A 13,621-nucleotide genomic window follows, 5' to 3' on the forward strand; every position below is an offset into this window, starting at 1 on the left:
GCCCCATGCTGGCTGAGCACGGGGCGTGTTCAGTCTTCTGACTTCTCTTTTCTGCTTGGGAGGATGCTGTTGAGGGGTCGGGCAATCCACTTTTGTTCCTTTTCTTGTATTTATGTTAGATTTAGCTGTCTTTTTGCTTCTTTTGTGAATTTGAGCTCATTTCATCCTTAAAATACAAAAGGAAGACAAAAACACTCTTTTTCCAACATTAGTACTTAAAAAGGGTTAGTTTTATGCCTCATTTGATGTAATTTATATGTTGCATTTTACACACATCAATATGTATTATTGTATTTCCTATTTCAATCAAGTCCCTGCGTGGACATTTATGTGTGTATTTAGTCCCTGCGTGGACTTGTCTTTCAGTCTCTATGTGGACATCTATCCTAGTATTGGTCCCTGCGTGGACTTGTTTTCTAGTTTAACCTCTGCGTAGGTAATTCGTCTATTAAAAGTCCCGTTTAGGGCAATGTGTAATCCTTTTTATGTCTAATGGAATGTTAAGTTTATGAAATTCATTTTTGTCATATGTGCATTATATACGAAATAGATAATTCAAAATCATTCCTTTTTAAAATAATCTGCCTACCATATATTAAATAAGAATCTCAAGGGTATAACCTAGCCTACATGTCTTTATAAGACTTGGCCAAGATGGTAACGAAAGACCGAGCAAAAGCTTGGCTCAAAAGGGGCACATCAAGACAAATTGCCCAAAGTATGCAAAGAAAGCTGATGAAGGAAAGAAGACTAATGCTAGAGTTTTTAGAATGGATGCAAAGGAAGCTGTGCAGGACGATAACGTGATCACAGGTACCTTCCTTATAAATGATGTTTATGCGAGAGTGCTATTTGATTCAGGAGCTGATAAATCTTTTGTAGACAATAAATTTTGTGCTGAGTTTACTTGTTAAAACCTTAAGTGTGAAGTATGAGGTGGAATTAGCAGATGACACCTTAGAAACCGCCTCAACCATATTAGATGGATGTTCCATATCCATTAAGAACCACTCTTTTCCGTTGTCCCTACTTCCTTTGAAGTTAGCCGGTTTCGACATAGTTTTAGGCATGGACAGGTTATCTCATAACCAGGCCCAAATTGTCTGCAATAAGAAGCAAATGGTGATCAAGACTCCGTCTGGTGAATCACTTACCATTCAGGGAGATACCCGGTATGGACTACCGGAGCAAGTATCTATGCTCAAGGCCTCTCAATGTCTGAAGAAGGGTTGTGTCATCTATATGGCACAAGTAACCATTGGTGAGCCAAAACCCAAGATTGAAGATATCCCCGTCATTTCTGAATACCCCGAAGTTTTCCTGAAGAACTACCTGGTTTACCACCAGATAGGCAAGTAGAATTCAGAATCGACATTATCCTTGGAGCAGCACCTGTTGCTAGAGCACCTTATAGGTTGGCACCAACAGAGATGAAGGAATTGAGAACACAACTGGATGAATTGCTAGCCAAAGGTTTCATTAGACCTAGTTCGTCTACTTGGGGAGCACCAATCTTATTTGTCAAGAAGAAGGATGGATCGATGCGTCTGTGCATCGATTACCGTGAGCTTAACAAGGTCACTATCAAGAATAGGTATCCATTACCTAGGATCGACGATCTGTTCGACCAACTTCAAGGGGCAAGTTACTTCTCTAAGATCGATCTGCGGTCAGGCTATCACCAACTGAAGGTTAGAGATGAGGACGTACACAAGACTTCATTTAGGACTCATTATGGTCATTACGAGTTCCTAGTGATGCCTTTTGGGCTCACTAATGCACCAGCGGCATTCATGGATCTCATGAACCGTGTCTGCAAACTATACTTGGATTATCGTCTTCATAGACGACATTCTGATTTATTCAAAGAATCAAGCTGATCATGAGAAACATCTTCGATGTATTCTTTCACTACTTCAGCAGGAAAAAATCTATGCCAAATTTTCGAAATGTGAATTCTGGCTTCGAGAAGTCCAATTCCTTGGACATGTGGTCAGTGAGCGTGGTATCCAAGTGGATCCCGCTAAGGTGGAAGCTGTCATGAATTGGCAAGAGCCGAAGACGCCCACAGAAATTCGCAGCTTCTTGGGATTGGCAGGATATTACAGGCGTTTTATCGAAAATTTTCCAAGGATTGCTGCACCCCTAACTTCCCTGACAAGGAAGAAAATTAAGTTCGACTGGGGACCGAAGCAACAAGAAGCCTTTGATATCCTTAAGCAGAAGCTAAGCAATGCACCTGTGTTGACATTGCCTGATGGAATAGAAGAGTTTGTGGTATATTGTGATGCATCACACACCGGGATGGGATGTGTGCTTATGCAGAAAGGCAAGGTTGGAGACTATGAAAAGCAATTATAGTTTGACTCCATGGACGTTTCAAATTGACCTAAAAAGGAAAAGAAGGAAAACCATTATGTATGTAACATTTACTAGAATTCTTTTTGTGTTTTGCTGCTTGTGACTAAATTATCTTATGTTGTTGCAGGGATCCACATTTGAGCATCGTTGGCAACTATTTACGAGCACAACTTTACGTTAAAACATGTATTCTTGCTTTCCTGACACATGTTTTGAGAAAGGAAGAGGTTTGTTTTGGGTATGTGCATTGACCATTGTAACTTTATAGTTTATTTGTAATACATCTTGTCACATACGGTTGTTTTCTAAAAAACACATTTTATGAAAGCATGACAACTTCTATATAATCATAAAAAGTTTATGTTGTTATTTTGCATAACATGATGAATAAATTAGGCAAAATATAAACTATAATGAAAGCTTGGCTACTTGTGGCCCAGTTATGAGTCTCACTTGTGACTTGACTTTGTGGGCTACATGCAACAGGTTCTTGAGCCTAGCCATATTATTGCTACAGGTGTGTGTTTAGTATTGGCATCCCATAATGGACATGGTTTAGAGTGATGCAACAGAAGGGCAGTTCTGTGCATGTGGGAAACCTTATGTCTATAATTTGTATTGTTATTTTTAATATAGAAATATGCTATAAGACCTTATTGTATACAGGGTGGTTGGCAATAGTTAAAGACAAAAACAAATATCAAAGAGACAGCCAACGACGTCCCATGCCATCCTCATTTCACTTCTGATTGTTTGATGCGTAACATGTTTTTGCCGCGTATTGTCGACTCCGCCGCAACGCGCGGGTTCCCCACTAGTTCTACAAAATGGCAAATTATAGCAAAGGTTTAGCACTACATTTGAAAGCTAAAAACAGTAAATAATCATGTGTATGTTAAATGAGCTTACAAACCATGTGTATTTCAAAGCTAAAAAGATTATTATGAGTATACGGTTATCTACTATATAACAGTAATTGAGGAGAATTAATAAAAGGAGTTATCAACATTAAATTAGTAGTTCAACTATAAAACAACAAAATGGACCATTTAGCATTTTTGTGTGGGTTATATTGTATTGTAAACTTGTTATGGTTTTCCAGGTGAACCCAAATCACATAAACAATATCCAAACACTGAATTGAATAAGGTCACCTGGGTTCGGGTATAAATATATGTTGGGTTCAGGTAATTCGGGTTTGCCAGTTTCTCGGGTCGGGTTTGGTTATTGCATTGGTTTAAAAAGGGCAGTCCTACTGCTACCAAACATGCCATAAAAGTTACTTAAATTAAGACACAAAGTTAGTTACTTGGGCTTGGTTTTCCATTTTAAAATGCAAAACTTGCAATCTCAAGTGGATATGTTGCATAACCAAGTTTAAGAGGTTCAACAACAAGTGAGAGAAGAAATGCAATGACAAATAGTCGAGCCATTGAAACAATTTGATAACCAATGCAATATGATAATCGTATCCTAATATGAAGATTAATGTTGTAAACAAGATTTTTTTTTTGAGTTTGTTTGTATTTTTATTATTTTATATAATTAAAACAATTTGGTCGAAAAATAGTAGGAAAAATATTTTAAAAATAGAAAGTTTGCTCGGAAATCTGTCACAAGATAAATGAAAAATAAATAATATTTTAAGTCAGAAAATGGTCGGAAAAGTAGAAAATAAATAAAAACTGGCATTAAAAATCAAGTTAGAAATTAGTCAGAATTTTGTCGGAAATCATAATATGGTCTTTTGTTGGAAATTTGTCGAAAAAAATCATGGGAATGTTGTCGGAAAAATGTAGTTAGAAATTAGTTGGAATTTTGTCGGAAATGGTTACGCATTTTTGTTGGAAAAATCATCAGAATCTTGTCGGGAAACTTTACTGACTAGATATTTTTTTTTGAAAAAAATCCACTTTATCAGAAATTAGTTGGAAACGCCGTTTTCGACCAAATTCTTACAAAAAGCTTTGGTCGGAAATAGGCCCTTTTTTAGTAGTCTATGAGATATTTGTAGGATGCTAATATAAAATCTAAGGCCATCGGGTGTGGGGCTCGTCCCCGGGCCGGCGAGCTCCGGCTAGGGCCGACTACACCGCCCCCCTTAGGCCTGTCCCGTCATCATTGTAACGCCCGGCTATTTTGTACTTTCCATTTATAGAAAGTTTGATTCGTAATTCTATTTTTGGAAACTTTGTATTCTTGTAATCGTTTCTTTCCTTGTAATCTTTATCAAATCGAGACTTGGATCATTAATGAAGCTTATATTTTGTTACATCTATGTTAAACGCATTCTATGTATACTCGTATGTTCAATTTGGTGAATCAGTCTATGTTTAATCGTGATTCTTGGAAACTATGTGCGAAACTTGTAATTAAACTAAACTTACGCATTGAACGTGTTTTGAACCAGAACGATACTTGGTTATGACATTTATACGCTTAAACTTACTTCGGTTATGATCATCATGCTTAACTACACCTTAAACTATGCTTTTACATCAAAACAAGTCCCTAAACTATCAAATATGCACCTAAAGGGATCAATTACAAACTTCAGGGGCTAAAGTGTAACAAAAACAAAAGTCGGACAACCACACCCGCCGCGCGACGCGAGGGTGCTAGGCGTCACGCGACGCCCTTGTTTCGGCAGAATGTGTTTTCTTGAGCTGATTGTGCACGAAATCCCATTAACCTAAACCACCCAATCACCTTTAATCCACCTCTAATCACCTCCAATCACCTTCTAACTCCTCCATTATAAATACCCACCTTCTCCAACCCATTTGACACTTTCACAACTCTCTAATCTTCACTAAACTACTCTCTAATCAGCTGAGAATCTGAGTTTTGGACAGATTCGTGAAGACTTACAAAAGTGAGTGTAACTTGCTCATTTCTCAACCAAATCACTTGGTTCTTCTTCCTATTGCCTTGTTATTTCCTTGGGTTTGAATCCTTGGTTTTTCCTTGGAAGAATCAGGCTTGGATTTGCCCTAAAATGGACTAAAACTTTCTGTTTTGTTTCAAACCTATGCAAACTTCATCTAACTTGTGTGAAACACATCTCAAACCAATGTCCTAATGCTTACAACCCCTCTCATGGTTGGTTAAGCTTAAAAACATGGTTGAGACATCTAAATCAGAGGTTAAAACCTCATAAACTTTCTGTTTTAATTAGGGTTTTACCCACAAGTAGTGTTCAAGTGTGAAGCTTGATGTATGTGTGATGGTTGGATTAGCTTGGGCTATCCTTCATAAGAATCCACTCATTACTTGATGTTTTACTATAGATTAGTTGTTGTTCATACCTTGATACTTGTATGTTCATGACCCTCCTTGTCGTTTATAACAACAAGCGTAGTGGTGAACAATAGAGGTGCCTAAATGGAAGCTTGTTCTTCCTACCTCATGTATGTATTCTATGACACAAAGAGGTACCTAAATGGAGACATTAATCTCCTACCTCATGCTTGAATCTTAAGACTTGTAAAACTATATAATATCTAAGTTATTCTATACGTATACATCTAAGTAACTAAGACTTGATGATGACTTAATAGTTATTTGTTAAGTGGACGTTACATCATCTATGACCATGCCCTTGTCACGACTCTAATGGATCTTAGAATCCATGAAATCATACCAACTCTTTTGAGTTTCAATAGTGTCAAGAACAAGAGTTATGTGTACAAGATGATTATTTTCACCTATGTTACTTTCTTTATATTTTAAACTCCGAATCTATAATCTTCCGTATACGCCAAACTCACACACCTACGTTTCCTTGTGTAGAAGGACAAGGTGCTCCAAACTAACTCATCTACAAACTTGCTCTCGGAACTTCAAGTCACCACTTGTAAACCGTGAGTATACTCGAACCCATTTCTACTTTTAACACTTTGGGTGCAACATGTATTCTATATTAAACGCACACGACACTTGAAACTTATTTGAAACTTACTCTATCCATTTAAACATGAAACATGAAACTTGTGAATCTTGAGACTTTTTGTGCAATGTGAACGTTTAATTCTTGTGTGTAGTTCCGCCTTAACAATAGTAGCGCTATAGGAGTAATGCACCTCCCCGTTAGTCTTTGGGGTATTGTTAGGAGGAGACATATCAACCTCCCGTTAAACTTTGGGTTAGGTACTTTAAACGCATTGGGAAACTTGGGCTATCACATGGACTACGTAAACTAGCACGTTTAAACTATTTTATTATGTTCATGTTGGATATGAGTTTTTATTCTATTATGCTATGTAAACAAACTTGTATACTCGCTCTTTGCTTTTGCATTGAAACTCTATTTTAATACATGTTGCAGGTTGATTTTTGAAGTATGGATGATTCATGAAACAAGTTTAGGGTGGACTAGATACACACCTAGATTAATCTATCACTTTGTTGGTTATGTTATGTTATGAAACAAAGTTGTTATTTCCTTTTGAATTATGTATGACATTTAGTTTTGAAATGAAATTTAAATTTAAATTAATTATTGTCACATAGTGTTATGACGTTTTGAGCAATCTACACACTTCGTCTCATCCCGATGTTTCCGCCATCGGTTGGGGTGTGACAGATTGGTATCAGAGCCATAACTATAGGGAATTAGGAAAATTGCCATGCTTTTGCCCTAATCTATAGTTCTAAGAATTTTGCCTCTTATTTGTTGTTTAAAACTTTTGTACTCTACCATGCATGCTTCCTAGCTATACTTTTGATTAAATTTATGTGCCTTCCCTAAGGCTAACACGAATACACTTATGCTATTTTTATAGTCTTGTAACACCAACGAGAAGAATTTACCAAAATAGGCGTGAAACCCACAATTTGGTAAACGACTCTCATTCTACCTTTAATCTATTTTTGCACGAAATTTCACCATTAAGCTAGGAGTGACATCCACAACTTAATGGTAATTTCCATTTCAACTCTAGTGGACCCTCGTCAAAGTGTCAAAATTTTATTTTGATCGACGAGTACCAACCACATTTAGGGTACGAAATCGTCAAGTTAGGGGTGAAACCCGCATCTTGTCGATTAAGTCCCATTCCTCGATTTTTATTCTCGCCAAAGTCCCGAATGTTTCAATCATTTAGAGATGTGTAGTAACCGGAAGGGTAAGATACCGTTAATCACTTCTCGACGAGAGTATCTTACTTATAGGCCAAAGCACAATATCTCTAATTCGAAAGAACTTTCGACCCACTTTGGAATAGTCGACGTTTCTCTACCCGAAACAATCCAATGTTTTATTGAGCCTCTCTTTTATGTATCTCAATTTACATGTGATTTTATACTTGAACGTTCATTCATTTCCAAATGTCGTTTTAATCATTTCGCACGTTATCGCAATCACAAACAATAATAATCCCTCGTGAACAAACTAAAGTTACAATGCTTTCGTTTATTCATGTTATGCTATGTGGAATTCATGACTATGCTATATGAAACGTTTAAACTTTTATGCTATGTAAATCAAATTGAACCTTTTATGCTATGTGAATCAAATTGAAACTTTTATGCTATGTAAATCAAGTTGAACCTTTATGCTATGTGATCAATTTCGTTTTCTTAAACAAACATTATGACCAAGTCTCACCTATTCGTTCTTTTGAATCTTAGATGTCTTCTCGTCACTCCAACGCGTCTAAGAAGTCAAAGTCTCGCTCCACCAAGAAGATGATGGCTTTCATGGCCGATCAATTTGCTGGCGTCGTTCCAAAGGTCATTTCCGAGATCCGAGCCTCTGAAACTCCTCACTCTTCCGTCGACTCTAAGGTTGAAACACGCAAGCCCGTCTCGTTCCGCACCAGTATCAAAGGCGGACAAAAGCTTTGTGTCCTTAGAATTCGAATCATTGTTAAAATGTGCACGCTCTAAGCTACCTAAGTCGTTTTTCGTTGAAGTCGCCAATGGCAAGTCTATCCTAGTCGATTCCATTCTCCTCGATTGTCGTCTTATTCTTAACGAGCACGTTTTCTCTATCGATCTCATACCCATGCAACTGGGTAGTTTCGACGTCATCATAGGCATGGATTGGCTTCAAAAGAATCATGCCGAAATCGCTTGTCACGAGAAATTCGTTCGCTTACCTCTTCCCTCTGGTGATGTTTTACACGTTTATGGAGACCGACCTTCAAGGGGACTAAAGTTGATGTCCTGCACACAAGCAAACAAGTACTTACGCAAACAGTACTTTGCCTTTTTAGCCCACGTTGTGGAAGAAAAAGGCAAGGGAAAGAGCCTAAGTGATGTTTCAGTGGTGCGCGATTTCCTTGACGTCTTCCCTGAAGATTTGCCCGGTCCTCCTCCTCCTCGATCCGTTGATTTTCGTATTGATCTCGTACCTGGCGCAACTCCTGTTGCCAAGGCTCCTTATCGTCTTGCACCTTCCGAGATGCAAGAATTATCTTCGCAACTTCAAGAACTCCTCGAGAAGGGTTTCATTCGTCCAAGTACCTCTCCTTGGGGTGCTCCCGTGCTCTTCGTTAAAAAGAAAGATGGTTCCTTTCGCATGTGTATCGATTATCGTGAGCTCAACAAACTCACCGTCAAGAATCGTTACCCTCTTCCGCGTATCGACGACCTCTTTGATCAACTTCAAGGCGCTACCTGTTTCTCCAAAACCGATCTTCGTTCTGGTTATCATCAACTTCGAGTCCTCGAAGAGGACGTTCCCAAAACCGCTTTTCGTACTCGCTATGGACATTACGAGTTCGTGGTTATGCCTTTTGGCTTAACCAACGCACCCGCTGTGTTCATGGACCTCATGAATCGTGTTTGTAAACCTTACTTGGATCGCTTCGTAATCGTCTTTATTGACGATATCCTCATTTATTCTAAATCTCGAGCCGATCATGAGCGTCATCTTCGTCTTATACTCGAACTCTTGCGTAGTGAACGTTTATACGCTAAGTTCTCTAAATGCGAGTTTTGGATCAAAGAAGTTCAATTCCTTGGGCACGTTGTTAGTGAAAAAGGAATTCATGTCGACCCTTCAAAAATCGAAGCTGTGAAGAATTGGACCGCGCCTAAATCTCCTTCTGAAATCCGTTCTTTCTTAGGATTGGCGGGTTATTACCGTCGATTCATCTCGAATTTTTCAAAGATCGCCGTTCCTCTCACTTCGTTGACTCAAAAGGAGAAACCTTTTGCTTGGGGTCCTGAGCAAGAGGAATCTTTTCAAACTCTCAAGGACTTGCTTTGCAACGCTCCTATTCTCGCTCTCCCTGATGGGACTGATGATTTCGTGGTGTATTGTGATGCATCAAATCGTGGTCTTGGTTGTGTGCTCATGCAACGAGACAAAGTCATCGCTTACGCCTCTCGCCAACTCAAAATACATGAGAAAAATTATACTACCCACGACCTCGAGCTTGGCGCAGTTGTTTTTGCGTTAAAGATTTGGCGACACTACCTATATGGTACTAAGTGTGTGGTTTTCACTGACCATAAGAGCCTGCAACACATCTTTGACCAAAAAGAACTCAATATGCGACAGCGACGTTGGGTGGAATTACTTAATGACTATGATTGCGAGATTCGCTACCATCCTGGTAAGGCGAATGTCGTGGCCGATGCACTTAGTCATAAAGCTCACGTAGATGTCTGATGTGTGTAAAATGCAACATATAAAACACATCAATTAAGGCATAAAACTAACCCTTTTTAAGTACTAATGTTGGAAAAAGAGTGTTTTTGTCTTCCTTTTGTATTTTCAGGATGAAATGAGCTCAAAATCACAAAAGAAGCAAAAAGACCACTAATTCTACCATAAATACAAGAAAAGGAACAAAAGTGGACTGCCCGGACCCTCAACGGCACCTCCCAAAACAAAGAGAAGAAAACAGAGTCTGAACACGCCCCGTGTCCAGCGAACACGGGGGCGTGCCCAGGAAGCAGCAGAAAAGACAAACCAGTAGAAGCTTCCATTGCTCACCACGGGGCCGTGCCCAGCGGGCACGGGGGCGTGTTGAAAGTACAGCAGGCGCATTAATTGTAATTCGCAATTACAATTAATGAAGAGAGAGAGAGTGTCAGACGGGCACGGGGCCGTGTCCAATGGACACGGGGCTGTGTCCAGCGTTCTGTCCAGCCTATAAATAGAGGAGCTTGGTTTCATTCTCCCTCATCCCTTGGCACACCACCTCTCTCACACCTCATCCACCACCCACCACCACCATAACACCATCATCCACCACCATCATCCATTGTCCATCGTAGAGTGTGTGAGTCGTCTCGGGATCCAAGATTGATCGTAAGAGTTCTTGACAATCAAGGCCATGTTTGCCTAAGTCTCTTACATCACTTGGTGAAGACAAGTGTTTAGTATAATACTTTTTATTTTTAATCTTTTGCACTTTTTATTTGGTTTTGTATTAATGACTTTAATAACTAGTTACTTATGTTGAAGGTGATCTTTCCTTATCGTTTGTCCGTGGTGTCTTGGCATTATTTTACTGTCTATATAAAATAAAAGATTTTCACCATTCATATCTCCACGGTCTATATGGAGATATGTTGGCTACCTGGTCGGGGGTTAAGGGAACGGTTTGGTAAAGGTCTTGCCCTTGTTCAGCGTTTAGAGGTCCTGCTTGGGACCTGGGTCAAATTTAGTAGGATCTCCTTCAATGCCCATAGGTATTGGATGGCGGGGATCCAAACTCTTTGACCCCCTCATAAGCTAACTACTATTAATACTATAACCCGGCTATTTAGGACTGTATCCCTGCTGACTCAGACTACTTAGCCGAGGGTAACGTCACCGCCAAAAGCGGGGCCTACCATAATTTGCATTAATAACTTAATTCATTATCTTTCAATAATCCGACCCTTTAGGATTGTATCCTTGCTGACTCAAACTACTGGGTTGAGGGTAACGTCGCCTTCAAAAGAGGGGCCTACTACAATAACTAAGATAATCTCTTAAACAAGTGCAAAAGTGCGAAAATAATCAAAGGTTATACTAATACACGTGTCGGATCCAAGTGATTCATCTTGTCTATCTGTTTTTATTTTATTTTATTTTTCAGCATTTAGTTAGTTTTTATTTTTCTTAGTTTAAAACATTTTTCTAACTTTTTGATTTGGTTAGACGTTGAGGATAAACCGGTATTAAAAGCTCTTGTGTCCTTGGACGACCTCGGTATCTTACCAACACTATACTACGTCCACGATGGGTGCACTTGCCCATATGTGTGTTTAGTGTTAGTGAATATCGTGTTTTATAAATTTAAAACTTGGTTAAAAGTGTAAAAAGGGCTTAAGTATTTATTAAAAACATATACACACTGACACGCATCAAGTTTTTGGCGCCGCTGCCGGGGACACAAGGATTTTAAGAAAGCTTAAAATCGACGGCCTAATCAGTTTTTCAAAACCTTTTTCAAAACACGCGCATTTTTCTGCATTTTAGTTTAGTTTTGCATTTACAGTAGCCTGAACACGGGGCCGTGCTCGCTGAACACGCCCCCGTGCTGCATATTTTAGAGTAGATAACCAGATACAGAGTCTGAACACGGGGCCGTGCTCACTGAACACGCCCCCGTGCTCAACGTGACCAGTAAATTTAATTAAAACGCCCAGATACAGTCCCTGAACACGGGGCCGTGTTCACTCAACACGGGGCCGTGTCCAGCTTCTGTTTCCGTCTTATTTTTGTTTTCTGGTCCCGAGACTCAGTTGTGGTCTGTTGAGTGATTCTTATGGATCAATACTCAAGAGGTTACAACTACACCTATGATGAGGATGATTATAGAGGTAATTATTGCACTAATTGTCGTAATGCACGCTCGGTTCAATATAGTACTTCATATCAACCATCCAATTCATACAACCATTATGAGGAGCCCAGGTACGAGCCATCAACTTCATACACATCCTATGAAGACCCAAGGTATGAACCTCCTTCCTCATACTCATATTTTGATGAACCAAGGTATGAACCTTCATACTCATACTTTGAGGACTCAAGATATGAGCCACTACCTTCATATTCTTATTATGAGGAACCATGGCGTGAACAACCCACCTCATATGAGTACTATGAAGATCAAAGTTTCGACCCTTATCCATCATACACTTACAATGAAGAACAATGGTGCGAACCATCTACTTCATATGAGTACTATGAGGAACCAAGGATCGAACAACCGGATTCAAGCTTTGAGGATCCAAATTCTTTCAATCTCACCGAAGTAACTAATAGGATATTAGAACACATTAAAACTATCGAACGTTGCATGAAAGAATCTCGCGCAAGGGAAAAGGAATCCCGCGCAAGAGAAGAATTAAAAAATGATAATAACGTAGAGATAGTTGAAAGTGTAAAAATGGAAGAACAAGAAAGTGAAAAACAGACACATGAGTTAAACAACGAAAATGGTGAGTCCGATAATGTTAAAATTCAAGAAGAGTCTAATTTTGAGGAAATTATTCTCTTGTCACCTACTTTCGAAAATCATTGTTTAATAACCCCTCATGCCAAGTTTTTAAAAGAGTTAAACACTAATGACTTAGTGAGTGTTAAGTTAACTAATGATCAAACCTCGCTAATAAAAGAAGATCCTTTTGAAATTAACATCACACCGGTTCCATGTTTCTTTCAAAATTCGTTTATTAGCAATATCACTATTGATAAAGATCTTTGTGTTAACATAATGCCTAACTACATTTTTGAAAAGCTAAGTATTAGTGATTATACTCCACTTCAAATACCCATTTTTCTATCCGACCGAAAAGTAGTGAAATCAATCGGTGTAGTTGAAGATGTTTTGGTTCAAACGAATCAAATGGTAATCCCAACCGACTTCGTCATTTTAGATGATGCCCCCTAGTCTTGGGAAAACCTTTTGTACAAACTCACAAAGCTTTGAAAAACCGGAAATTCAACAATCTACCTCTTCAATTAGGGGCATTCAAAAGGAGCATAGATCTTGAGCGCTCAATGAAATATCCTTTTGGCAATAATGACCCCCTAATTGAAGATGAAGCTGAGCCACCCGATACAACCGACGAAGAAGACCACTTTGTCGATGAAGAGGTAGCCATAGAACAAACTTTTAAAGTTCTTGATCTAGACGAGCCACAAAATAAGGTGTCTCCTAAAGACCCACCCATTGAGCTCAAAGAACTCCCTAAAGGTTTGGAATATGCTTTTCTAGGCAAAGATGGTAGTTTACCTGTAATTATTTCGTCTAAATTAACTAGCAAAGAAAAAGAAAAATTAGTTAACCTACTTAAAAAACACAAA

The 13,621-nt window shown here is 38.9% G+C and overlaps 1 long non-coding RNA gene across 1 annotated transcript; it reads left to right on the top strand.

The window, feature by feature from the left end:
- The first annotated feature begins 2,334 nt into the window (after positions 1-2,334).
- Positions 2,335-2,691, top strand: LOC110883013. The gene is made up of 2 exons (XR_002560323.2): positions 2,335-2,418; positions 2,489-2,691. It is a non-coding gene; the product is annotated as an uncharacterized LOC110883013 (long non-coding RNA).
- Positions 2,692-13,621: the final 10,930 nt, after the last annotated feature.

This window comes from Helianthus annuus, chromosome 10, assembly GCF_002127325.2.
Source record: "Helianthus annuus cultivar XRQ/B chromosome 10, HanXRQr2.0-SUNRISE, whole genome shotgun sequence".
NCBI lineage: Eukaryota > Viridiplantae > Streptophyta > Magnoliopsida > Asterales > Asteraceae > Helianthus > Helianthus annuus.